This window comes from Ascaphus truei, unplaced genomic scaffold (assembly GCF_040206685.1).
Source record: "Ascaphus truei isolate aAscTru1 unplaced genomic scaffold, aAscTru1.hap1 HAP1_SCAFFOLD_1163, whole genome shotgun sequence".
NCBI lineage: Eukaryota > Metazoa > Chordata > Amphibia > Anura > Ascaphidae > Ascaphus > Ascaphus truei.
In genome coordinates, this window is record NW_027454032.1 from 82,276 (window position 1) to 108,961 (window position 26,686).

Sequence of the window (26,686 nt, forward strand, 5' to 3'; positions counted from 1 at the left end):
TCCCCTCCTAGCATTCTTGACCCGCCACCCTTGCTCCTGAGTCCTGCACCTTCCTCACTAGTGCTTTCCTCTCTTTTTCACCTGGTCCCTCTATCGCTTAGATGGTCGCTGCCGTGCTCCGTGTTGCTGCCGGTCTTCTACTCCCTGCCTGACTTCCCTTCTATCTTTCTTTTCCTTCCGGCTCCCTTGTTCCCTGCCTTCCAGCTCCCTTGTTCCCATCTACCTCTTCCAATCTTACCCTCTCTAGTGTTACCTACCTCTTCCCTCATCACCTACGCTGCCCTTCTATCTACCTATTTGACCCTTCTGTACACCTGCTGCCTCCCTGTCGTAACTTCCCCCTCCTCTCATCTGCTACTGCCCCACTTCTTCACTTCCCTAGCTCTGACTTCCTTCCCCTCCCCTTTATCGCCGTACCTCCCTCTCCTCTCCTTGATACCCCTTGCTGTCTAACCTACTTTAACCTTCTTAAGCCTCTTCCTCTTATCCTTCTATTGTGGAGTGCCTTCTCCCCTCTTCTTTCTACTATTAACATACCCCTTCTATCTCCCGCTACTTCCCCTTCCCTCCGCTACCCTTCCCCGTCCACTTCCTCCTCTATACTAGTGTAGAAAAGCCGGTCCGGCAATGTTCGGCCACCTCTAGGGTCCTTATTAGTCTTGCCTTCCTCCGTCTGTCGTCATCCGGGCCCGCCGTGCGCATCCGTGGCTGCCACCTCCAAGATGGCGCCCGATCTTCCGACTCAGGGTGATGACGTCCTTCCGCTCCGCCGCCATTTTGGATTTCGTTGCTCGGCCGGACGGAGGTGTTCGCGCTCTCTCCAGGTTCCCGCCTTCCTTTACCTTCCTGCTCCTGCGGTTCAGCGTGGATCCAGCGGTGCCTCCATTTACACCGCCATCTTTGGAGACCATGCTTTCTCTGCTTTGAAGGCCAGCGATTCCAGGTACCTTTATTTCTTTTGCAGGTCTCGGTGATTGAGTCTTTGGTGGCGTGCGATTATCACCTTAAAACTGGCTAATAAATTGCACAACGTCTGTAGCTGCTGGGGACATTTCTTAAACTTTAAAACAGAGTAACTTTTTAACTTTCTTTGCTTTTTGTTTATTACTTCTTTGGCCTTTAATTGTCTCTTCTCGCTCGTGGAGCTTTGGGGCTCTGTGACCAGTTTGGGTCCAGGGTTGGTTCATGGGGGCTCGAGTGCACGGGGGCCTCCCCTAGCCCTAGCTTGTGCATCATGGCAGGGCCTTCCTCTGGCTCTCTTATTAGCATGGTCTTGCCACCTCTCGTTACCGAAAGGCCAAAGGTGAAGGTCCACCGGTACCTCACCCCATTGTCTCTCAGAGTTTTGGTTAGGGGGCCCAGGTTTCTCCGCCTAGCCAACGTTACTGGGGAAAGATCCTGGAATATTAGTAACCGGGCCCCTTCAAACTCCACTGCTGGTAGTGGTCTTGTTTTCTGGAGCACAGCCTCCTTCGTTCTATAGTGGTGCAGTCTGATCACAATGTCCCTTGGCTGCTCATTTTGCAGCGGTTTGGCCCTTAGTGCCCTATGGCAGCGATCCATAGCCAGCAGCCTTTGCTGCGTCTCCGGCAGTATTGACTCCATCCACCGCGTGATGTATTCATCACAGTCCAGGACTGATTCTGGCACTCCTCTGATCTGCAGGTTGTTTCTCCTATCGCGGTTCTCCGCGTCCTCCTGCCTGTCTCGGATCTCATTTATTTGTGCCTGTAAATCCCCAGACCTTTTGTCCTGTCGTTTAATGGCTTTGATGGACTGGTTCATTTTCGTCTCGAGGACCCCCGTCCTTTCTCCCAGGCCTGATACCTCCTTTTTAAGATCCCGCATCTCAGCCTGTAACATGGACCGTAGATCGTTAGAAAGCCGCATGAAGTCGCACTGCCGGACCGGCCCAAGGCCCTGATCGCTGATTTCTTCTCCTTCTCCGTCTGGCTCTGACTCTGAGCCCGCGTTTAAAATCGGCGCCATTTCTGACTCCGCTCTGCCCGGCCACGTTCTTCCGAAGTATTCTGGCAGCCCCTTCTTTCTTGTTACTCGCACCCCTCTTTTGGACATCTTGGGATCCTGTGCTTTATAACTGTGTTGTATATGCTGTTTTTTACTCGTTTCTGTGGTTATTTTATCATTTATTTCTCGAGCGGGGCACGGAGCACGGAGCATGAAACTTACACGTCCATACTCTGTACCGTCGCGCATGCGCCTCCCAGTGAGAAAGGTTTAAGGCGGGAGAGGGCTTTAGATACAAAGGGGGTAGAAAGAAGACATCCTTGAGAAGAACGCAAGAGTCTGGATGGTGCATAATGAGAAATTAGGGATGAGATGTAAGGAGGGGCAGAATAATGCAAAGCTTTAAAAGTGAGGAGAAGAATGGAGTGTGAGATGTGGGATTTGATCAGAAGCCAGGAGAGGGATTTCATGAGGGGAGATGCTGAGACAGATCTAGGAAAGAGTAGAGTGATTCTGGCAGCAGCATTTAGGATAGATTGTGTGGGAGACAGGTGAGAGGCAGGAAGGCCGGACAGCAGGAGGTTACAGTAATCAAGACGGGAGAGAATGAGGGCCTGAGTCAGAGTTTTAGCAGTCGAGCAACAGAGGAAAGGGCGTATCTTTGTTATATTGCGGAGGAAAAAGCGACACGTTTTAGAAATGTTTTGAATGTGAGGGGCGAATGTGAGAGAGGAGTCGAGTGTGACCCCTAGGCAGCGTGCTTGGGCTACTGGGTGAATGACTGTAGTTCCAACAGTAATGTGGAAGGAGGTAGTAGGGCCAGGTTTGGGAGGAAGTATGAGGAGCTCTGTTTTAGCCATGTTGAGTTTAAGGCGTCGGAGGGTTCATCCAGGATGACATAGCAGAGACATTCAGAAACTTTGGTTTGTACAGCAGGTGTAAGGTCAGGTGTTGAAAAGTATATTTGTGTGTCGTCGGCAGAGGTGATAATTAAACCCAAAATATGTTATTAGTTCACCTAGAGAGTGTGTACAGAAAAAAGAGAAGAGGTCCCAGTACAGAGCCCTGGGGTACCCCCACAGAGAGATCAATAGAGGAGGAAGTGTTAGCAGAAGAGACACTGAAAGTATGATGGGAGAGGTATGATGAGATCCAGGATAGAGCTTTGTTCCGAATACCAAGAGTATGGAGAATGTGGAGGAGAAGAGGGTGGTCCACTGTGCCAAATGCTCCAGAGAGGTCGAGTAATATTAGCAGAGTGTAATGACCTCTGTCTTTGGCAGCATGGAGGTCGTCAGTTATTTTAGTGAGGGCTGTTTCCGTGGAGTGAGCAGTGCAGAAGCCAGATTGTAGAGACTCTAGGAGATAATAGGTATTGAGAAAATGGAGCAATCGAGAGAATACAAGACGTTCAAGGAGTTTTGAGGCAAAAGGCAGGAGGGAGACAGGTCAATAGTTAGAAAGACAGGTAGGGTCAAGCTTGCTGTTTTTGAGTAATGTGTTAATGACAAAAAAGAGTGGGGATTGGTCGACCTCCTATCTGGGTGCCAGTCTGCCCAGACAGAGAGGCGTATAAAGAGATATCGGGTCAGCATTGAGAACATTGGCAGGTAAGAGCGGTTCTCATTTTTGATTTATAATTACACCCTCCTTACCTCAGCCTCCTCATCATACTCGCCGCCCAGATTGCCCATCGTGCTGTGATTGGCCCAACTCACGGTATGTGAGCTGTGATCAGTTCTGCCCTGTTCTCCATGATTTCCTATGGAGGCTGGGAATCTGTAAAAAGGGCAGCCAATCTCAGCTCTAGAGACTTCGCTCAGGCTAGCGTGGAGAGGTTGTCATGGGAGACCAGGTACTTGTAACACCTTTTATATTTGTTCATTGATCATACATTAGGCAAAACTGAGTAGTAGAAACAAAATGGAGTTTATTTTGGAAAACCTGCGTACAACAAGAAGATATACACAATAGACAGACAACAAAAGCACACTTAATGGAGGTCTGGGGGGTAATGTACACTTTCCTAAGTGCTGGGCGCCCGCTTGGAGTGGGCTTACCCTGACTGGAATATACCCCCGGTTCCTCTGCTTTTTCGAAAAGAGTAACTTTGAAAAGCCCACCTTACCTTCATCGACACAAGTCACTGGATGGTCTGGTTCTCTGCCTTGCTCATCTCCTTACATACACTCCACTAAGCTATACTTAGCATGGTGTTAGGAGGAGCGACCAATCAGAGCGTGGAAACCCTATTCCACTAGAATATAGAAACAGGGGCTCATCTCTTGGCTGACATCAGAGGAGGGTGCATGCCATGCCAGTTCGGGATGTGGGGGACAGGACATATGAATTGGCCAATGGGAAACGCACCAACATACTTCCACTTGCCCCAGTCAACCCATTGCCACCTACTGAGTAGGCTCCATTAAGTCTGGCAGGCCAGAGGATCCTCCCCACAGTTTGTCTCTGTTCTCCAGACTCAGTACTCAGCCCTGCCCCGTCCACTTAGCACCACCACACCTCTCAACATCCTGTCTCCTCTTTGAACTACAGACATTATGCAGACTTGCTGGCACCTTAAGCAGCTGCCCTGTCTGACTGCACCGAGCCTTAAAATACATGTATGAAACATAAAACATATTTTAATACATGGGGAGACTCATGGCTGTAAGGGATATAGGAGTGAGATATCAGGGCTCGAAAACCTGGAGTCTGGGGCACACGGGGCTGCCCAGATGTAATTTTGCACGTGTACAGGCAAATCATGCCTGCTCACGGGTAGAATAAAGGTACTACCGGTAGCTCCGGTCTCCCCAAACTCCTACAAACAAAATAATTGCATTCTTACCCAAATATCCTACCTAAAACTTACACACAGAAAGTGTCATGAGTCTGGGGTAAAGGGAACATGGAAAGTAAAAAGCAGGGGTCAATTTAACTTTCATGCAAAGATACCTGGCCCCTGGCTTACAGGGATAGGTAGCTGCCAGGGACCCAAGGCAACCAGAGGGCTTAGCCTTTATTATATAGCCTGGTTACCCTTGCCCATCACAGAGGTACTACCAAGTCTTAAGCAAGGCTGTGCCAAAGATACCCCAAGATGAGGCTGTCTGCCTTCCTGAAGCACAACATTTAAACCAGTCTGTCAGTTTTCAACTTGCAGCCAGCACTGCCTTTGGATGTGTGGAGGGGTGGTATTGTATTTTGGGTGTGTGAGGAGGGGTATTGTGGTGTGTGTGTGGGGGTATGTTTTTTGGGGGTGGGTTGTATTGTACTTTGGGTGTGGCAAAGTATTGTATGCTGGGTTTGTGGGGGGTTATTGTATTTTGAGTGTGGAAGAGTATTGCATTTTGGGTGTGGGGTGTATTATTGTGAGGTAGGGGGTTGTACCAGTGTTGTGTGTGTACAGGGGATTGAGGTAGAGGGGGTTAATTTAATGATAGTGGAGGGGGGAGAGTGAGTGAAGAGAGACAGACTGGGGAAGAGAAATACATGGGGAGAGGAGGGGGCCCACAAAGAGGTACGAAAGGGCGGAATAGTAAAGGGGGCTTGCAATGTCTGAAATGGATGGGGGTTCTTGTAAGGCTACTTACATGGGGGTGGGGGCCCAGTCAAATCTCTCATCCTGTGCCCCGGTACATTTGTGTGTGGTACTGCCCAGTAGTACCTGGACTGGGCTGTTGGCAATGGTATCTGCAAGGTAGGTGTGCTGCCCCGTCTCAATACTGATATGCTGCTCGGTTCTGATTTGGGAAATTATTTCTGTATGTTCCAAAGGACCTTCCAGCGACCCCAATCACAACTGTAACACCCTGCTCTATACCCGGGGAGATTGTCTCAAATCAGTAGGAGATAAATCCTGAACCCTACCAGGATCAACTCCCATGCTGCCCAGGCTGATCCCAAGAGTCTGCGTACCTGGATAAACCAGGGGTTCACCCAGGCCCACCAGTAGATCGTGGGTGCCATAGGGTCCTAGCACGGTCCCGAGCCTGCTACCAAAACCCCAGAGGACTTGGACTTCCAGGTATACTGGAGAGGATGATTCTGGAGCCCAAGCTGGCCTTAATCTTGGGGGGGTCATCCCAGGATGGGTCTTTCCCATGAACTCTTGGGTTAGAGGGGGAGGTGTGACAGAAAGGTAACCAGGAACAAGTATTGTATTGTATGTCTTTATTTATATAGCACCATTAATGTACATAGCGCTTCACAGTAGCAATACATGTGGTAATCAAATAAATAACAGATAATATAAATAACAGGTCATGGGAATAAGTGCTACATGCATGAAAGTAACATTAAGGAAGAGGAGTCCCTGCTCCGAGGAGCTAACAGTCTAATTGGTAGGTAGGGAGAACGTACAGAGACAGTAGGAGGGAATTCTGGTAAGTGCGTCTGCAGGGGGCTAAGCTTTATGTAACATGTGTCCAGTAATATCCACAGTGCTATTCATACACTTCTTTAAGCAAGTGTCTTAAGGTGGGTCTTAAAGGTGGATAGAGAGGGTGCTAGTTGGGTATTGAGGGGGAAGGGCATTCCAGAGGTGTAGGGCAGTCAGTGAAAAAGGTTTAAGGCGGGAGAGGGCTTTAAATACAAAGGGGATAGAAAGAAGACATCCTTGAGAAGAATGCACGAGTCTGGATGGTGCATAACGAGAACTTAGGGCTGAGATGTAAGGTGGGGCAGAAGAGTGTAAAGCTTTAAAAGTGAGGAGGAGAATGGAGTGTGAGATGTGGGATTTGATCGGAAGCCAGGAGAGCAATTTCATGAGGGGAGATTCTGAGACAGATCTAGAAAAGAGTAGAGTGATCTGGCAGCAGCGTTTAGGATAGATTGTAGTGGAGACAGGTGAGAGGCAGGAAGGCCAGACAGCATGAGGTTACAGTAATCAAGACGGGAGAGAATGAGGGCCTGAGTCAGAGTTTTAGCAGTCGAGCAACAGAGGAAAGGGCACATCTGTGTTATATTGCGGAGGAAAAAGCAACAAGTTTTAGATATGTTTTGAATGTGAGGGAGTAGTCCAGTGTGACCCCTAGGCAGCGTGCTTGCTCTAATGGGTGAATGATCATAGTTCCAACAGTAATGTGGAAGGAGGTAGTAGGGCCAGGTTTGGGAGGAAGTATGAGGAGTTCGGTTTTTGCCATGTTGAGTTTAGGGCGGCAGAGGGCCATCCAGGATGATATAGCAGAGAGACATTCAGCAACTTTGGTTTGTACAGCAGGTGTAAGGTCGGGTGTTGAAAAGTACATGTGTGTGTCGTCAGCATAGAGGTCATATTTAAACCCAAAATATGTTATTAGGTCACCTAGAGAGAGTGTGTTCAGAGAAAAGAGAAGAGGTCCCAGTACAGAGCTCTGGGGTACCCCCACAGAGAGATCAATAGAGGAGGAGGAGGTGTTACCAGAAGAGACACTGAAAGTACAATGGGAGAGGTAGGATGAGATCCAGGATAGAGCTTTGTTCCGAATACCAAGAGTATGGAGAATGTGGAGGAGAAGAGGGTGGTCCACGGTGTCAAATGCTGCAGAGGTCGAGTAATATGAGCAGAGTGTAATGACCTCTGTCTTTGGCAGCATGACATGGAGGTCATCGGCTATTTTAGTGAGGGCTGTTTCCGTGGAGTGAGCAGTGTGGAAGCCAGATTGTAGAGGGTTTAGGAGAGAATAGGTGTTGAGAAAATGGAGCAAGCAAGAGAATACAAGATGTTCAAGGAGTTTAGAGGCAAAAGGCAGGAGGGAGACAGGTCAATAGTTAGAAAAACAGGTAGGGTCAAGCTTGCTGTTTTCAGTAATGGTATAACTGTATCATGTTTGAAGGAGGATGGAAAGGTTCCAGAGCAGAGGAAGGATTTAAAAATGTGTGTGGGTGTAGGGATTATAGTAGAACCAAGAGGTTTTAGGAGATGGGAGGGAATGGGGTCAAGAGAGCAAGTGGTAGAGGGAGAAGAGGCGATCAACAGCGACACATCCTCCTCTGAGACAGTGGAAAAAGAGTCAAGGAAGGCAGGAGGAGAGTTAGAAAGAGGTGTAGGATGGGAGGAAGAAACAGAGGGGATGTTCTGACGTATGGATTATACCTTTTCCTTAAAATAATCAGCAAAGTCCTGAGCGGAGATGGAGGAAGGAGAGGCAGCTGAGGGTGGTTTGAGTAGAGCATCAAAGACAGAGAACAGTCGGCGTGGGTTAGACTTGTGCATTTTTATTAGTTAAGAAAAGTAGACGGGAGGATGAGGATGAAAGGGGGGGGGAGAGGATGAGGATGAAAGGGGATGAGGATGAAAGGGGGGGAGGATGAGGATAAAGGGGGGGAAGGATGAGGATGAAAGGGGGGGAGGATGATGATGAAAGGGGGGAGGAGGATGATGATGAAAGAGGGGGTGGAGGATATAAAGAAAGGGGGGGAGGATATAAAGAAGGGGGGTGAGATAAAGAAATGGGGGAGGGGGAGTTAAAGAAGGGGGGATAACGAAAGAGGGGGTAAAGAAAGATTCAATTCACTTGTCACCATCTGACGCGGAGCCCTTCCCAATAAAGTTTCAATGAGGCTCTGTATGTTATGTTATATGTATGTTAGATGGTATAGAATATCTGTTCCATCTGTTGTATATGTTATAGGTTATATATGTTATGTATGGTTCATATGTTATATAAGGTTCATGGGTTAAATAGGTTAAATATGTTCATTAAATCATTAAATAATTGTGTTCATTCAACTGCTGGGTATATGCATGTATATATATGGATATGCACTCACTATAACTTAGGTACTGCTGTAAGTCGTTATAAAGTTAAAAATCACGCTACAGTTTAAGGTTAAGTTAGTTATCAGTTTTGCGCCGGTGGGATTCACCCACGATGTCGTACATGTGTTCCTCATATAGGTCCCTGACGAATTAGGACCTCAAACAAGTCCCAGGGGGGTCGGTCCTGGGAAGGGAAAGCCGGCCATTTTGGAAGGTCAGGCATACCGACCTGCCCATTGGGCGTCAGATTCCCACTCGGGGGACCCTGAGGGGAGCTCTGGTTTTTCTTTTATTTTTTTTCATTATTACAAAGCGGATTAACTTATGTTTCCAATTTTGCTTTACCCCTTATGTGTTTTCCCTTGTACTGTCTCCTCCCTCCCTACCTCTCCCAATCCTTTCCCCACCCGGCCGGGGAGGATGCCGACCTAGACGGAACACAAGAACTTTGCCGGATGGTAACACCAAAAAGTCCGCCAGTTGAACAAGGGACAAAGTGGACAGGGTGAGTCATCAAACTGAACAAAAGAGAGTGATAGTGCGCAAAACCAAATAGTGACGTGATAGGTGAAAAATAAGGGAATAATTAAATAACTTAACCTAGGATTGAGCGTCTGCAGCTGTGATGGAGTGGGGGGGCTCAGATACCCCCTGGAGCTAACAAATGGATACAAAAAAGACACAGTGCACAACGCTCATAGTGCATTACAAGATATTATTGACATATATAATAAATGGGTGAGTAATGTGCGTACATCAAGTATGATAATAACGAGCAGTTTCGGGATATTTTACCCAACACCTCCGGAGACCAGAATGGGTGTCCTTGCAGGAGTGATGCTGCTGTCCTCGATATCACAGGGTCCTATTGAAGTCGGTTGCACACCTCTGCTGTTCCTTGCTCCCCTAAGCACAGGCAGGCTTGGAGCTGCTGGTTCCTGCAATGTTTCAGCAGGGCAGTCTTTAGCATCAGCTGGGCGTCAGTACTCTCCTCCGCGTGAAGCGCTTCAAGATCGTGACGTCACCACGGGGGTTTAAACCCGCCCCTGTTGGCTTCCTATTGGACAATTACAACTAAGGACTTAGCCAATGAGATACGATCGCGGGATTTATAAGTTTTACCAGAATCCACTCTTTATCAGTCCCTGATGAAGAAACGTTCCGTTTCGAAACGCGTAGGACAAGGTTTATTAGTGTTCTAGCTCTATATCAGCACCCTACTGCGCGACTTTGGTTGCCTGTGAGCGGCGCCGAAAACCCCCGTGGTGACGTCACGATCTTGAAGCGCTTCACGCGGAGGAGAGTGCTGACGCCCAGCTGATGCTAAAGACTGCCCTGCTGAAACATTGCAGGAACCAGCAGCTCCAAGCCTGCCTGTGCTTAGGGGAGCAAGGAACAGCAGAGGTGTGCAACCGACTTCAATAGGACCCTGTGATATCGAGGACAGCAGCATCACTCCTGCAAGGACACCCATTCTGGTCTCCGGAGGTGTTGGGTAAAATATCCCGAAACTGCTCGTTATTATCATACTTTATGTACGCACATTACTCACCCATTTATTATATATGTCAATAATATCTTGTAATGCACTATGAGCGTTGTGCGCTGTGTCTTTTTTGTATCCATGAGTCATCAAACGTTAGCTTGTTACACTTCTCACACATTAAGTGATGGCGTTAACCCTTATATCACATAACGTTAAGGGCTTTAATAGCCCAACCAAGAGAAAAATAGCTTTCGCTGACTATAAACGAAAACACGCAGATGTCCTAATGTTACAGGAGACTCATTTTAGCAAGACCAACGCGCCTAAATTCCTAGACAAAGACTATGCCCAGTTCTACCTTTCCACCGCACCGGTTAAAAAACGTGGAGTGGTCATCTTGTTCCATAATAAAATCCCATTTGTAGCCCAAACTATTAAAAGAGACACAGAGGGACGCTTTTTTATACTAGTGGGCACGATACGGGAGCAATGCATCACAATAGCCACAATCTATGCCCCCTGCGAGCAGGACGCAGTCTTCTTTGAAGACTTTTTTTGGACTCTACGCACCGTCGCAAGGGGCGGCGTAATACTCGCAGGGGATATCAACATGGTCATGCAACCAATCCTAGACAGATCAGGGAATACGGGCACAGTACATAAAAAAGTGGGGACCTCTTTACGCAAGGGCCTCAAAGACAACCAACTGACTGACATATGGAGAGAACTACACCCGACTGATAGGGACTATACGTTCTATTCCCACCCACACGGCTCCTACAGCAGAATTGATTACTTTTTCGTCTCTTGCCAACTGGTTCCTCTGGTCTCCCGAGCTGGGATCAATGATATTTCATGGTCTGACCATGCACCGATAGAGCTAAGGTGCGAGCACATCCGAACAGGCAGACCAGGAGCGAACTGGAAGCTCAACGAATCAATCCTAAAAATCCCTGAGATGTATGAGACAATAAAGGAAGAAATAGTTCAATTCTTCCACACAAACACAGGCTCTGTAGATTCCCAGTTTGTATTATGGGAGGCTCACAAAGCGACGCTGAGGGGCATACTAATTAGCACCACAGCTAGGAGAAAACGGGAAAGGGACTCAAAAATTATGAAGCTTCAATCGAGATTACATTCCCTTACATCTCTCCATAAGAGTAACCCTACAAGAATTGAAAGATACCAAAATTGAACTAAACATGTTGTTGACCTCCAGGGCAGATAACGCGCTGAGTTGGTCTAAGAGGAAATTTTACGAAAAAGCGAACAGGCCGGATACTATGCTGGCTCGAGCGTTAAGAGACAGACAAGTGAAGTTTAATATCCAAGCTATACGCTTAAAATCAGGCACCCCCACGGCCAACCCTAAGAAAATAGTAGAAGAATTTGGTTCGTTCTATGAAACACTATATAATGGAGAGAAAGTGGCACATAACGCTAAAACGAGCGAGAAGCTGAGAGATTTCTTAGCCAGCTCAAAACTAGGGAGATTGACAGAGGCAGAGAGAGAGGCCATGGGCGCTGATTTCTCTATAGAGGAGGTGTCACAAGCCATTAAGGAACTCAAACCCTCAAAAGCCCCAGGGCCTGATGGCTTCTCGGGGCTATACTATAAGAAATTTGCCAAAGTACTAGCCCCTAGGTTGCTCCACGTGTTCAATGCAATATTAGCAGGAGCCCCCATCCTCAGAGAGATGTTACAGGCGTCTATATCATTAATCCATAAACCAGGTAAAGATCCGCTGGACTTCAAAAGTTATAGGCCCATATCCCTAATCAATACTGATATTAAAATATACGCTAAACTATTGGCCAATAGATTATGTCTAATCCTACCCAGACTTATACACCCAGATCAGGTCGGATTCATTAAAGGCAGACAGGCAGCGGACAATACCCGGCGATTTATTGATCTGGTAGAATTGGCCACTAAAAATAACACACAAAGTACAGGCATACCCCGCATTAACATACGCAATGGGACCGGAGCATGTATGTAAAGTGAAAATGTACTTAAAGTGAAGCACTCCCTTTTTCCCACTTATCGATGGATGTACTGTACTGCAATCATCATATACGTGCATAACTGATGTAAATAACACATTTGTAACAGGCTCTATAGTCTCCCCGCTTGCGCACAGCTTCGGTACAGGTAGGGAGCCGGTATTGCTGTGCAGGACGTGCTGCCAGGCGCATGCGTGAGCTGCTGTTTGCCTATTGGGCGATATGTCCTTACTCGCGAGTGTACTTAAAGTGAGTGTCCTTAAACCGGGGTATGCCTGTATGTTGTTAAGTCTGGATGCAGAAAAAGCTTTTGATAGGATAGACTGGCCTTACCTGAAGGAGACGCTTGCGGCATTTGGCTTTGGGGATCAGGTGAGTAGAGTGATTCTCTCGCTGTACTCAGGACCTACCGCCAGGGTAATACACCAGGGCTTTTCATCTCTCCCCTTTCAAATTAAGAGTGGCACGAGACAGGGATGCCCATTATCCCCTTTCCTGTTCGCTCTATGTATAGAACCACTGGCGGCGCAAATTAGAGGCAACCCGGATATCTCAGGGTTAAACGTATATTCTCAAACACATAAAGCGGCCCTGTACGTAGATGATATCCTACTAATTATCTCAAAGCCCCTCACCTCCTTGCCAAACCTATTGGATTTATTGGACAGATTCTCGAGCATTTCGGGATTTAAAATAAATCAAGCTAAATCTGAAGCCCTCAACATCAATCTCCCTAGACACGTAGAGAAGTTATTGCAACTGAATTTTAACTTCCACTGGCAACAGAAATACATAAAATATCTAGGAGTCCACATAGCCAAGAACACAAAAGACATCTACAATGCAAATTACCCCAACCTAATTCGGACGTTGATAGCTTACCTCCATAAATGGTCCTCTATACGAATATCCTGGATAGGTAGGATACATAGCGTCAAAATGAACCTACTCCCTCGTATCCTATACCTTTTCCAGACGTTACCAGTGCCACTCAGACTGAAGGATTTGCTCTCACTTCAGTCTGCAATCTCTAAATTTATCTGGGGAGGGAAAAAACCCGAGAGTCAACAAATTAAATATGAAAAGATCTGTCCTAGCGGGGGGCCTAGCGGTACCCTGCCTGCTCTCATATTACAAAGCGGCTCAATTAAGCCAAATTGTTCAATGGCAATCCAGTCCACATTTAAAATGGTGGGTGGAATTAGAGAGTGCTGCCTGCGCTCCTTTAAAAATACGCAACTTGATTTGGCTACCTAAAACAGCATGACGATCTGCTGACATGCCACTTTCCTCAATGACCAACTCGTTGTCTATCTGGGAGGCTAATAAGACTAAATACTCTCTCACAACGAGTAAATCTTTGATGTCCCCAATTTGGAACAATCCCAAGTTCGCTCCTGGCCTTCTGGAGGGAGATGCATCAATTTGGAAACAAAAAGTTATATACGAATTAAAGATCTGGAGGGTTACAATAGCAAGATTAAAACGTTTGATCACGTCAGAGAAGAAAAAGATATACCCCACTCAGAATTTTTTAGGTACCTCCAGCTCCGAGCATTTTATAACAAATTTGCCCCATACCCCCCCCTGACGTCATTCGAAAAGCTCTGTCTGGCAGAGACCGACACAAAGGGACTCACATCACAATTGTACAAGGAAGTAGTTGATTCTGCGAGCTCTAGACAGCAGCCACCGTCATTTAGAACCCAATGGGAAAGAGACCTGGGAGAGACATTAGAAGACGACGAGTGGAACGCTATATATCTGGCCACGGCAAAAAGCTCCATATGTACCGCACTAAAGGAGAACGCATATAAGGTCCTAATGCGGTGGTACCTCACCCCAATGAAATTAGCCAAGTTCGTGCCTGGATCCTCCTCACTATGCCCCCGGCAGTGCGGAGGATCGGCCGATCTGTTACATATGCTGTGGTCTTGCCCGCGGATCTCCCCACTATGGGAAGAAATTAGACATTGGATAGAGGGTCTTCGACCTCACTATTCCCCCAGACCCATGGCTATTCCTCTTGAATAGACCACTAACGGGCCTGTCCAAAGCAAACAATAAATTAATAGCACATTTTGCAATAGCCACACGGAGCGAGATCGCAGCACTATGGAAACGCCCCAAAATTCCAAGTATCCCAAAGATTCAAAATCGATTGTGGTTTATCTGCCAGATGGAAAAGTTGACGAGTCTAGTTAACGACACTGGCACCAATTATCTCAAAGTATGGGCGCCTTGGCTGGCGCAGATGGATATCCGGGGTTGAGAGGAACACAATCTGGCTGTGATAGATGCAGGTGCGTTCTCCTTTAGGAGCGAAAACTCAGCTCACGACGACTATACAGACAAATAGACAGAACACCTACAGAGGTGTTAAACTGGAGAGGACGCAACCCACAAAGAACCTTACTAGGATCGGTGAAGAGACCAAGCATGAGTCGATGCTCCTCTTCCGGCCGCGCCACCCCTTACTCCCTTCCTACCCACCTCCTTATTTTTTAAATTTTTTTTTTTTTTTCTTTATTGATTTTGTGTTTGTCAATTTGAATTAATCGTACTATGTGAATTATGTTATTATCTTTATTGCTAGTCCACCCAAAACAATCCGGTCGAGTAGGGCCCGAAAAACCGGGATATGTCTCACGAGCTGACATACGGTACTGTCTATAGCGGAGATTAACACTAAAAATGAATGTAATGTATACTGTATTCTGTATCACTTGTTTGGAAAAATGCAATAAAATCTAAGTTACAAAAAAAAAAGAAAAGTAGACATGTTTAGCTTGCGAGAGGGCAGAGTTGAAACAGGATAGCATAAATTTGTAGTGAAGGAAGTCTGCGAGAGTATGCGATTTCCTCCAGAGGCGTTCAGAGGAACGCAGCATGTGGGAATTTAGCCAGGGTCTAGGGTTAGAAGGGCGAGGGCGGCAGAGAGAAAGCGGGGCAAGAAGATCAAGAGAGGAGGACAAGGAAGAGTTGTAGTTCCTGACCAGGTTGTCAGGGTCTGTAGCAGAGCTGAGAGTGGAGCGTAACGTGGATTCAAAGTCAGGAAAGTGAATAGAGCGCAGGTTTCTGCAGAACCGGGGGTTAGATGGAGGTGGAGAAAGGGAGAAGCGAGATAGAATGAGATGAGGTGATGGTCAGAGAGAGGAAAAGAGGAAATGGAGAAATCGGAGAGACGTTTTTAGTGAAAACCAGGTCTAAGTAATGGCCATCCTTGTGGGTGCTGGCTGCAGACCACTGTTGAAGGCCAAAAGAAGAGGTTAGAGAGAGAAAGTGGGATGTCCAAGGGAGAGAGGGGCCATCAATATGACAATTGAAGTCCCCAAGGAGAAGAACAGGGGAGTCTGAGGAGAGAAAGAGAGCCAGGATTCAAAGTGAGAAAGGCAGAAGGGGGGTGAGAAGAGGTAGGTCGGCGATAAATGACCACCACATGGACAGGGAGAGAAGATCTGGACAGTGTGAGCCTCAAAGGAGGGAAAAGCAAGAGATGGAGGAATAGGAATGGTTCGGTAACGGCAGAAAGAGAGCCGGATTCCCACGCCTCCACCCCTGCCGTCAGGACACGGAGTGTGGGAGAAAGAAAGGCCACCATAGGAGAGCGCAGCTTCCAGAGCAGTGTCAGACTGAGTGAGCCAGGTCTCAGTTATAGCAAATAGGAGCAGAGTGAGAGAGAAAGAAGTCATGCACAGAGAGGCACTTGTGAGTAAGGGAGCGAGCATTCCAAAGGGCACAGGAGAAAGGGAGAGAGGAGGGAGGGTAGCAGGGGATGGGTGTGAGGTTGGAGGGGTTCACACCAGAAGGAGTAGAGGTTGTAATTGGCAGGCGAGGACGAGAGCATGTAGGAATAAGGCAGGGACCAGGATTGGGAGAGATATCCCCAGAAGCAAGGAGGAGAAGCATGGATAGAAAGAGGATGTGTGAGGATGATTTGTAGGGGTGTTTTTTAGTGCAGGGGATATAGCTGTGTGGTGTCAGAGGACGCAGGTAAGAAAGGAGTTCATGTGAACAGAGAAGTGGTAAAGGAAGGAGAGATGGAGATATATGAATGGAGTTAGAGACATACTGAGGCTGGTAAAAAGAAGTGCATAATTTGAGAAGAAGTGAACACACAGCAAATATAAATGGTAAAGGCAGCATCACAGCAGTAATGATGCAGTCTGGTATAGATGATATCCTCCTTTCCAGCGTAATTCAAATGCAGGAATCAGGGCCAGTTGGGGGTGTCCACTTCTTCTGAACTTCCTTTTAAACTTTTGTCTGCTTAATTAGCACATCTGAGGCACATTCAAACAGAAGGTTTTCTACACAGGGTGTTCCCTGTCTAGGTTTCAATGCTTAATTTAATTAAGGGTAGGATGAAACAGGATTCAAAGATAGTTTTTACCTAGCATTGTATCACTTGCATATATTATAATACACACAGCAAAGGCTTCAATGAGAGGATTTAGAGATGTTTTTTTTACCTAGCATTGTATCACTTGCATATACTGTACTATAATACACACACATACAAGTATAATAAAGGTTAATACCTGGGGTTCGTCCTTACCTGGGGCTCATCTAACCATCAGACACGTTAGCTACCCTGTATTTAAAAGCCCGGTAGCCTATGCATCCTATGTAAAATATACTCTTTATTCAACTGCAAGTGTAGAAATGTTTTTTTTTTTCTTTACTTTATGCAACAGTTAAGCATATCCAAAGTCTGGGCATGTGGGGATGAGAAACCCTTTGTGCAGACCACATGTTTGGGGAAAATGGCTGCTGCTGTGACTGGAGGAGCAGGTGAAGTGTAGAAAGAAAGGAGAGTGGCAATTGGCGGACATCTGACTGGGGGGGAGGGGGCATCCACCATAAAAGTGGAGCATTTTTTTACCTCCCCAGCCAGAGTGGTGCCAGCCAAGGGGGGGAAATCATTCCAGCCAGCTGGGGGAAGCCATTGCTGAGTCCACACTGATAGGTGCTGCTCCCATTGACTCGTTTGTATTTCCCTCCACAGGCCCTTACATCTCTTAGCCCCACCTCATCTGATTGGCCAATTACAGATGAACCCTCACCTACTGATTGGTCACCTGCAATTCTACCATGATTTCCTATGGAAGCAGGGAATCTATGAAAGGGGAACCCAATCAGCATTCCATAGTTCACTCTGATCTTGCCGTCAAAGTGAACTAAGCGGTGAGCTCCAAGACTGTGCTGGAGACACCCAGACATGAGCCTGGAAGTCTAACCCTGTGGGACATTCAAAAGAACTTTTGTACTATGAACTGTATCTTGACAGAGAAGAAGTGGAGAGCAGGACTATTAAGCATTACTTTTGAAAGGTCTCTGCTGCAAATTGTACCAGAGAAGTCTAGACGATATTTGCCTCAACAGAGAGTGGAAGCAAGTCCCGGGTAAGCCTTCAATGTGGTGCTCAGCACCTAGCCAGCTCAGATCCCTTCCGTATGCCCCTGTTTTAGTGAGAATAGCTCAATTATGTTTTATGTTTTGAGGTTGCTGGCTCTGGCTGGAATATAAACATTTATTGAACTGCTTTGTCCTGTCTGGTCACAGTGATAAGTTCTGGTCTCTTGTGACAGGCCATATGACACATTCTGGTGCCTGCCACGTTTGCTGGTACTTGAATGTCCTACACTTGGGGTCCAAACTAATGTAGATGAATCAGAGCATTACAGATTTTCATCAAGTAACATTTATTGTGCCATAAGGAAACACAATGTTTCGGCCTCGAACTGGCTTTTATCAAGTGAAAGGCCAGTTAGAGGCAGAAACAATGTGTTTCGTTTTGGCACAATACATTTAGCTTGATGAAAATCCATAGTGCTATGTTTCAGCTGCATTAGTTTTGATTCATTCTGGATTATTGGCAGGCAGTCCGTGGAACCAGGACCACAGATATTAGTATCAGATTTTCCCCCCCTCATTTTATGGTGTGCAGCATTTACCCTATTTTTTTACTCACTACACATGTGGTCCCAACCTTTTTGTGTCCAAGGCGCACACTTGAGAGTCCAGGAGAGTAGCAGGCAGCAACCAATTAACATACAAACACACAATTACCTTGGGGGTGGCCTCCAGTGTCACAGATGCGGAAGTTGTGCCCGACGTCCGGAGCAGAAGGAAACTGCGGCACTGCGGCAAGCTACTCACTGGAAGCCGGCAAGCTACTCGTAGCTCACGATCAACATGTTTGCGACCCCTGATCTATGAAATGGCTAGTCACGGCCACCCACAAATGCTTGACAGGCATCTTGGTGCGCGTTTGGGACCCCTGGCATATAGACAGGCAGCCTTACATCTATAGACTCAAACAAAAATGCAAACTCGTTCAGCAATGCACTGAACTTATCAAAGTTTAGTGAATAGGCCCCAAAGTGTCTAATAACCACACAAAGGATACCATAAATATTCACACCACTGTTGGTTGGGTAAAATGGAAGTCTTCTTGCCTCAGACTTTTATTCAATGTTTAGAGAGTTGCGATTCTCCTATAGAAGGTCCAATGTGACAAAGCTTTTTATGGACATTGTGTTTGACTTTGAGAAGGGCCTTTATGCTTGTAAATCCTGGCTCTAAGGCCCGGATGTTTAGATCACTTGTTTGTGGCTCTAGCCAGTAGCACAATCTTAGCTAGTAGCACAATCTGGAGGCTGACAAAATTCAGGGCCTCAGATACACAACTCTAAACTTAGTGGTCACATTTCGTCTCTCACAAGTCTGCTTCCACGTTTACTTCTTCAGAGCTTCCTCTTTTTTTTCAGCCTCCAGATATTATTTCATTTAAACAAGGATTCTGGTATTCAGACCCACATACCTCTCTCTGAAAGTGCACGCTCACCCTGCCACAATTCTTGCAAAGGACACCAGAAAAAATAGCATTGAAATTATAAGGTAGAGTGACCATGTAAGTCTGCCAGGATCTTCAGGGAAACATACAAGTGTATTATGAAAAGTAGTAGACTGTCAGGTTTGTGCTCGCCACAAACCAGGACTGGACTGCAGGGCTGAGGTGGGGATGGTTATACACCAACCTTAGACCACAAAGACGGGTCCGGAGTGCGAATTCCGTGGTCAAACGTAGCCGGGTCAGGATTGGAGAAGTCAGGGTTAACAATATATATCCAGGCCGGGGTTAGGGCAGGCGGCATAGGTGTAAGGAATCCGTTCCTGGGTTTGGTGGAAACCCTTTCCTTACAGAACTGTGCTGTTTCCAGACAACCTCCCCTCACATCCACCTGTGCTGGCAATTAGTGTCGCCCTGCCTTGGTGCTCTCTCATTGGAGGAATGCCCTCACACCTCTCTCACTGGCCTTCTTATACTCGGCTCTCACACGTCCTCAGTGCCGAGCATAGTTCTTTCTCTTAGAATGTAATTGAAGTGTTCGGTCCGGTTTCTGCTATTTCCCAACCACCCATTTCAGAGACAAGCACAATGTCCTTGGACCCCATGGAAACACCCAGTCTGACTCCTCAAGTACTCTCGGCAGTGTCCAGTATACCTTCCTCGGACTCCGGTGCTGTACTTAGTATAACCACTGTTGCTGTTCAATCCTTTGGTTCAGGAACAAACTGTTTCTCCACTGATTTTCCCACAGCTTAAGTGATAACCAAGAATGACTTTAAGCTCCTCACTGCTGAGAACACTTTTTTCTTCCTAACTTCCCTATTACTCCACGCTTAGCCTTAGAGTCTGGCATTCCGACTCCTCAGATAATACTCTCTCGCTGTTTTTCCCACAGTATTCGAGGTATCCGCTACAGACTACATGGCTGCTACAACCAACTAAGGGTTATCTCTCTTGGAATCTTCTGTAGTGACTGTTTATCCTACAGATTCAAAGGACCCAGGGTTCAAAACCGAGTTACACTTCTCTGATTTTTCCACAATATTTGGGGTACCTACTACAGATCACTCTACTTCAGCTGCAAACTCAGGCTTACCTTCCAGTGAGGTTTCGCTAGTACCTAATGTATCTACTGCTTTCAAGGACCCTGTGTTCGAAATAGTGATATCTGATACTGTCTCCCCAACAGTATCGCGTGAAGCCTCTGACTCTGGGACTTCCACTCCTCAGTCAAGTTCATGTTCTCCCGATCCTTCCTCTGTGCTTGAAATACCCAGTTCTAAATACAAGACTTCTGTTTCTAAATCAGGTTTACTGCTCACCTTGCTTCCTGCTGTACCGGATAAAGTCTGTATGGATCCAAGCTTTCTCACTTTGCTAGCAGATCCTATGCCCGCAGGGCCCCGTGTGGTGGCTGAGGTGTTTCCTCTGGATTTCATGTTGCCCTCGCCAAAGATTGAAACACCCCTATTGGACTGTTTCACCCCTGTGGTGTCCGTTCCTGTTTCTTGTCCTCCCATGGTGAATACGGGCATGCTTTTCTCTGCTTGTTCTTTGGTGCCTACTGCTCCCTTTCCGGATGTCCAGACTTCGGACCGGATGCTTCGTAGACTTCAGATGCCCAGGAATGCTGACCTATCGTTTGCCAGTGCCACGGCAGGAAACTACTTAAAATACTATAACCTCCACTTTTGACTTCTTTGGGGGAACAGGCCTGGACTGTACCAAAGGGGTTGCGTCAATATCTTGCAGTGAACCCTCCAGCCCTATACCCTTACTAACAACGGTCCGGAATTCCTGGGGAGCAAAAGATTCTCTCAAGCTTCTACGTACCGATTCCAGCAAAAACATTGCCTGTCCAGAAGGCCTCTCTGCTATATCCGACCAACAATCAGTGTTTTTGTCCTATACACTCGGACTATTACTAGGGACCGGGCACCTGGCTGGTGTACTTTGGACTTCCCTGTTCGGGAATCACCTGCTTTTCCACAGCTCTGGATTTCCAAGACATTTTGTGTTGCTTTCCATATACCAAGAATTGCAGTGCTACTGCTCTCTGATCTAAAGATGGCGCTTGCCAATGATTTGTGGGATTATGGATCTACACCTCGCCAAGACAGTTCAGGGACAATGATATGTCTCCCAGATCTATGAGTGGTCCTGTTCGCCCAGAGTTCTCACCTGAAAGGGGAGGGGGGGGGGTTACTGTAAGGAATTTGTTTCTGGGTTTGGTGGAAACCCTTTCTTTACAGAACTGTGCTGTTTCCAGATAACCTCCCCTCACAATTACTGTCGCCCTGCCTCGGTGCTCTCAATGGAGGAATGCCCTCACACCTCTCTCCTGGGATTAGCCCGCTGGCCTTCTTATACTGTGCTCTCACACTGCCTCAGTGCCGAGTATAGTCCTTTCACTTAGGATGTTACTGTGTTTGCCACAAGCTACCTGTTTGGCCGCCCTGTTCCTGTATTCTTGTTCCTGATCCCTGTTCCTGTGACCTGCTGCCTTTTCCCATAGCAGAGGTCTGCTTACTGAGTCCAAGGTCTGCTGCTCTCGCCTCGCAGAGGCCTGTTTTGGACTTCCGTGCTGAAGCGTTGGTTCGCCAACGCTGCCCGGAGGTGTGCCTGTTCCGGCCTCCTTCTCCCTTTGCTGCGACCGGTACCATGGGCCATTCCCACTCCTCGCACAGAGGCCACTCCCGCACTGCTGCTGCTCCTACGCTGAAGTGGAGCGCACCTGATTTCCTGTTGCCGAACCCCTGCTTGGATAACATTTTTTCTACTGTCTCCAACCAAGACCCATGCGTGTCAAAGGATTACCCTGGCCTCTCCAGCCCTGAACCTGCTATGAACGACTACGAACTGCGCAATCCAGAACAGGCTTTTTGGCCTAAGGTCCGTGTATTCACAGCCCCACCTCAGCACCACGGTCCGGTCTTGGTTTGTGGCGAGCACAAGCGTGACAAAAGGAGCATAGGTTGAGGTCACAGACCGGGGTCAGCATCAGGGAGAGCGTCAGTGTAGGGTTTCAGCATAGGCACTGCAGTGCAAGGGGAGGTCTCCGGGACAGGAATCCTGCAGTGCAGGGGGTCCAGCACAGGAGGTCCTCAGAAACAGGAAGAGCTTTGGCAAGGGTGCTTCAGCATAGATGCTGCAGCGTAAACAAGGCAAACACGTAAGAGAACAAGGAAGCTTCAGCACAGGGGCTTCGGCACAGGGATGGACTCTGGACATAGGAGGCTCCAGGATACAGGAAGCTTAAGCACAGGAAGGCAAAGAAGAGACAAGCAAAGGAGCTTGTGGTCAGCACAGTAACACCAAGAAAGTATTATGCTCAGCCACTTCCTGGGGGAAGGGCTGACCCTAAATAGCATAGGCAGCCAATAGGGACAGAGCTGCATAGCAGGCAGCAAGAAGCAGACTGCAGTGTGAGTCCAGACCCAGGTGATTCCAATTGCCAAGTATAGGGAGGCCTTTGTCTGGAAGCTCTGAATGCTTGTAAGGGTGAATTGCAGCCAAAGCCAGGACCAGAACCCTAACATAGACATTCACTTTAATTTAAGATGTTACAGAGACAGAAGAACAGCACATTGAGAACATGAAGACATAATGCCATTTGAACTGCAACACCACATCTGTGGTTTATATTATCAAATGCTCTTGTAATAAGAAATATGTTAGCCTGACAAAGAGACTATGACAGTAGGGGTAAATGTGGCTGCTCTTTAATAAAGGTCAAACACACCATTATCCCTACCTGTCAATAATATGCTATATTTATTCATGTATGAATACAGTAGGGCCCCACTTTTCAGTGTTCCGCTGATACTGTGGTACAGAGAAGGGGGCCGCCATGTCTGCGCATGAGGTCGCGCATGCACAGAAGGTGGATGCGCAGGTCTGCAGATGCGCAGAAAATATCCGGTTAGGGTACCGTAGAGAAGAACTTGCCGTATTAGCGGGGCCCGCCTGTAGTCACATATCTGTATACTGTGACTACATTGGTCTGATGTTATATGTTGTAGCCTGGATTCAGCACTTTTGGAACCAGGAGTTAACCAATGTTAAATATGTTAAATGTGCGGATAATTGGTATATCAGTATCCAATCTAAACACAAGAGATCTTGGGCAAGATAAGGCGAGTGGCCTGAAATATTATCGAGCGTGGCAGGGCTCTGGACTCAGGTGTGGGAAAAGTGGCTCCCCGCAGGGGTACCAGTGTTTGGTCCAGACACTGAGTCGCCTAAACCTTCAGGGGCTTTTGAACGGACATAGGGAACCATTGCCGGGAATGTGCCCTGTTGTTGTGATTCCCATTGGTCCATTCAAATGCCCCGCTAAACTTAAGCATGCCCCTGTGGGCTGTACTGGAAGTCTTGTAACCCGCCGTCACTAAGGATTGGTCCGATGCAGGCGAGCCTTCACTCACTGATTGGACCCAGAAGACTATCCGCCCTGGGATTAGCCAGCCCTCTTCTTCCTCCATGGTGGTGAATGGTGACTGAGGGATATACAAGTGGGAACCCGGCTTTGGCTCCAGAGTTATCAGAAAGCCAAAGTGGACACATTACATATTCAAAGTCATTAATGGGTGATCCGGAAGGAAGCAATGGAAGAAACTTTGAAAATGCTGGCTCATGGAGAGCAAACCAGTGCTGCCCATACTACCAAGGACAGTGGCACAAATTTGGGAATGTGGATGAGGGTAAATATTCAAGACAGATGTCCCCACACGTAGGACTTTAGGTTGTTTGTTGTTCCCCGCGTTGGGTGAGTTTGTGTATATGTTTTATGTACTAGAGCAGGCCTGCACAACTCCAGTCCTCGAGGGCCACAAACAGGCCAGATATTCAGGATATCCCTACTTCAGCACAACTGGCTCAATTAGTGTCTCAGTCATACTGAGCCACTAATTGAGCCAGCTGTGCTGAAGTAGTGATATCCTGAAACCCTGGCCTGTTTGCGGCCCTCGAGGACTGGAGTTGTGCAGGCCTGTACTAGAGGTTTGTGAAATGTTCTAATGCATTCCCTTTTGTTCAACTCTGCAGTTCTGTCTAGTGTACGGATCCCCCTGTGTAATTGTCATGGTCTCCCGTGACAAAGTGTTTCAAGCACAGCCCAAAGGTGCAGGCTTAAGCACAATGGGAAATTCAAAATGACCACCAGGAATCATGCCGACAGGGCCAATACCCAGCAACGGCTCCCAGGGCCGGCCTGATACCTACCACAGAGAAAGACTACTAAGAGTCTGGGATGAACAAAGGCTCCGCTCCTCGAGCCATCGTTCCCTAAACCAGAGTACACACCCCTCCTGACTAACAATGTCTTAAGCACTTCACCCACACCCATTTGGATAACAAACCCAGATTTCTGTGTGTGCATGCTGGCTAAGGTCACGTCCATAGAGGAGTTACTAGCCCTGCACACAACTCGGGGGGGGGGCTGAGGGGGGGAGGCATCTGCCTGAAAATCGGAGTATTTGAATGTTCCTCCAGATATAACGGCACCAAGCCCAGCGGGGGATATTCTGCTATCCGGGGAATCCATTGCCGAGCTCCCGCCTGTAGCCGCTGCTACCATTGACCAGTTTGTTGATTGGTTCCAGTGCAGCACCCCTCACATAATAAAGGTGAAGCCCGCCTGGCTGCCACAAAGCCGTGTGTAATGGTCACCTCTGTAAGGCTCATTTTGCCTGGAATGTAAAGTATTGTGTGTAACCTATTCCAGATGAGAGCTATATCACTGTGTGATATTTGGAAGGGGGGAAACTGTGTCTTGGGGAACAGGGATTGTTCCCATACAGTTAGTAAGGCAACCAGCACTGTCATTTTGTGTTAGCATTTCTCTGCATGCAGACACAGTAATTCACTTAGCTAAGATGCATGCAGAGAAATGCCGGTTTGTGTCAGAGATCGGGAGCGGCTTAGTACCTTGACTATGGTGAGTGGGGAAGGGTTGTGATTCAGGTACGGAGAACTGGTTCTCGGCAGTGCAGACCCTTTGTTTACCCGAGAAGCTAAGGTACATACCCAGCGGGATGTATGGGGCTGGCCAGGGAGCCATTGCCGGGTCTGAGCCCCATAGCACGATTTCCAATGGTCAGTTTGAATTTCTCGCTCGCCAGACGCTCACTCCACGATGGGCGCCCTAAAGTCCTTAAGCCGGCCCCTTATATGATTGGTGCAGCCTGGCGAGCTCTTGTTCTCTGATTGGCTGCACCGTCACAATATGCCCTTTGATTGGCCGGTGGCCCCTGCTCCATGGAAACAATAGGCAACCGAGGGCTATGTAAGGGGAGCAGCCAATCAGAGTACCAGACAAGTTTTGGAGTTGATCTGAGACGCGACTGGCTGGTTTTTCGAAAGTGCTATTGGACAAATAGCACAGAGAAGCAGGAGGAGGAGCTAAAGCAGGCCCCTGCACATAGTTCAGTCTATATTCTCCTCCAGGCCCAGTTGGTGAGTGTACATGGTGTGTTTTGTATGTTTGCAAGATATACATTTTTGTTTATTCAACTATTGTGTCCTGCATTGAAAGTTCTGGTCTCCCATTACAGTTGTAATTTACCCTATAACAAATTTCATATGGCCGGGGTGTATCTATGTTAGTGGAACCTGATCAGAGTGCCAGGTCTGTATGATCCTAGCGTGGAGGTGAACTAAGTGGTGTGCTCCGAGGCTGTGCTGGAGACACCTGAAACCGAACTGGGAGTCTAACCGAGTGGGACATTATAAGTGCTTCTGTGCCGAGTTGCCGGAGAAGCAGAGAGCAGGACTTTAAAGTGGAGAATTTGAAAGTTCTCTGCCACATATTGCACCAGAGAGGTCTGGAAGGTCCCTATCCCCTTACATAGATTACCTTGTGACCAATCACAGTGCAGATGTTGCACAGCAACCACCACTCCTGGCCCTGCGCTCTGGGCAGTGTGAATAGCCATAATCAGTGGTCATCAAATCACCCAAAAATCTACTTGCCGGACCAAAAAAATCTACTCACCACCTAGCCCTGCCCTAGTCTCGCCCCACCACTAGTCCCACCCCCAGGCCCGCTTTAAAAAATGTTTTGAATAAATTCCTAGTAAGAACAACATTCGTTGTTGACATAAGTTTATTTATTGTATTACATTATACTACAATTAGTCCTTGTTAAGTGTATGTGTGTATATGTGTGTGTATGTGTGTGTATATCTGTATCTGTGTGTGTATGTATATGTCAGATTTAGAAAAAAAAGCCAGGTGTGAATGACTAGTTTCCTGCACCCTTTAAGCAGTGTCTGGACGTCCCCGCTTCACAATATCTAAAGCAGCAATCTCACCTGGAATCTTACCTGATCCGAAGTCTTTCAATGTCCAGGTACCCTCATTCCCGCAATGTTATATGTTGGAGGGGAGGTGTTCCCTACCTGTCTTCTGGGTTAGGAGGGATTCCGATGTCTCCCGTGTGAAGATTGAGTCAGATCTGGAAGAAAGAAGTATAGGAGAGTGAGAGAGACAGAGAGACAGAGGGGGCAGATAGAGAGACAGACAGAGGGGGCGAGAGAGAGGTCAAGAGAGAGAGAGAGAGAGACAGAGGGGGCGGGAGAGAGAGAGAGACAGAGGGGGCGAGAGAGAGGTCAAGAGAGAGAGA

At 47.5% G+C, this 26,686-nt stretch overlaps 1 long non-coding RNA gene across 1 annotated transcript; it reads left to right on the forward strand.

The window, feature by feature from the left end:
* Positions 1-652: 652 nt before the first annotated feature.
* Positions 653-17,923, forward strand: LOC142475333 (uncharacterized). Its single transcript, XR_012790882.1, has 4 exons — positions 653-943; positions 9,130-9,215; positions 14,803-14,869; positions 17,215-17,923. It is a non-coding gene; the product is annotated as an uncharacterized LOC142475333 (long non-coding RNA).
* Positions 17,924-26,686: the final 8,763 nt, after the last annotated feature.